The sequence below is a fragment of the Seriola lalandi genome, unplaced genomic scaffold (genome assembly GCF_002814215.2).
Source record: "Seriola lalandi dorsalis isolate HSWRI2012SDOR001 ecotype SW California unplaced genomic scaffold, Sedor1 jcf7180002002395, whole genome shotgun sequence".
NCBI classification, from domain to species: Eukaryota; Metazoa; Chordata; class Actinopteri; order Carangiformes; family Carangidae; genus Seriola; species Seriola lalandi.
Genome location: NW_019473051.1, coordinates 1 through 1,672, shown reverse-complemented (window position 1 = coordinate 1,672; position 1,672 = coordinate 1). Strand labels below are relative to the sequence as shown.

The 1,672-nt window shown below is 41.0% G+C and overlaps 1 long non-coding RNA gene across 2 annotated transcripts; it reads right to left on the bottom strand.

Moving 5' to 3' along the window:
* Nucleotide 1: 1 nt before the first annotated feature.
* Nucleotides 2-1,030, bottom strand: LOC111665720 (uncharacterized). 2 transcript variants are annotated; one of them, XR_002761530.2, is made up of 3 exons: nt 912-1,030; nt 237-366; nt 2-64 (listed from the first exon to the last, which is right to left on the bottom strand). It is a non-coding gene; the product is annotated as an uncharacterized LOC111665720 (long non-coding RNA). The 2 variants fall into 2 exon arrangements; XR_002761528.2 differs by having other exon boundaries at nt 237-363.
* Between the last annotated feature and the right edge of the window lie 642 nt (nt 1,031-1,672).

Here is a 1,672-nt window from a genome sequence, read left to right as displayed (position 1 = left end):
GATCTTTAGATCAGCATTCAGTGCAGTCTGGAAGAACCGCACAGCCAGGGTACATATGAGCCACCTACAAGCCCAATACAAATGGGACAATCTTAGAACTTGTGCAAACATCTGGTTAATCCTGTAACCAGTGTATGCAGTGTTAGGTTAAAGTATTTTAGTAATCTATGTTGCTTAAAGTATTATTGGAAATCGTATAGATACTCAAGAAACTACGCAACCCACATATATCTTACCTGAAAATGACACATAACACAATCCCAAGCAGCAGGATTAGGACGAAGGCTATCAGCAAGAGAGACATTGTGTCCCAAGTTGTTCACACCCAAATCTTGGACATGGGTCTGGCTGCTTCTGTGTCAACTGCTGTCAGAGAGGAAGACATTCAGCTACTTCAGCTTAACGCACCTTACATTCAGATGCTTCTGGCTGTGTAACTGGCCGGCTGCTTGCAAACAATAACCTGTCTATCATTGTAACTGTCTGAGGCAACATTTGCATTGCAAATTCATAAACGGTAGTTGTTTTCGTGTGTTTCTCGGCTAGTGGTAACAGCTAGCCTCAGAGTGCTAACATTGCTAATTAACTACAGTGTAATTACATACCGAACATGAAATAGCACGTAGCTTAACTTTATCCCCCAACAGCGTCTAAAAACTTCACATATACTTACTCCTTGTTAACTGCCAGTGTCAAAACTGTGACTCGCTGAGAAGGGTTGGTAGCATTAACCCAATTTAACCACGCATGAAATAGTTAAACATATTTGCCGCCGCGTCATCCAAAAATCTGTAGGAAATCTGTGCTAGCATTGTAGCATGCTAACGCTACAGCTAACTTAGCGTTGTTTTTGGTAACTGTAGCAAACTGTCGACCGCTTTAGCTTCCAAATAATCGTCAAACTCACTCACCCCAACATATTCAAAGCACTAGGTTTTCGTTGCACCGCATTACGCTGCAGGAAGCAGTTTCAGATGACAGTTAGCTTTCTGCTCAAGCAGAGTAAACACTCTGGCTCCGCTCCGCTCCGGTCCGCGACTCTGCGACTGAAGAGAAAGCCGGAACACCTTCACACATACTGCTTATGCAAACACTGTTTTTTAACTTTGCATTCAAACATATATGATTATTCAGCAGTTCACGTACAGTCCACACACTTCCATCAAAGGAAATTCTCAATTGTGTAAAACACAGAAGAAAATAAATCAAACTGTCTTACTAAGCTGAAAAGTTTTGTTTTTATTGCGAGCAGATGAGTGACATTATGCACTTTTACATAGGACAAGTCTCAGTGTATGATACTCAGGTTTTATAGCATATAATACAAAAGATGGAGGATAACCAGCCAACTGCCCCAGACCTCTAAAAGCTCCAGCTACACTGCATGTAACTGGGTTTTGGTCACTTGATTATCTGCAAATATATAGAGTTTGCAGTTCTTAAGTACAATATCAACAATAAGGGTCATGATCTAGCCCTGTGAAAAATTTTCCAAACACATTTTTTAAAATCAAATTACCACAAACTAACTGGTGAACAAAAACCTTATCTCCAGGTAGAGTTACTCCAGGAATTAGGAGTACTAAGTGGTGCATACACAATGCACAGAAGGTGGTTGTTGCAGGGGCAACAAAGACCCAACAGCAGAATTTTGCCCCAGGCCATTTTGATA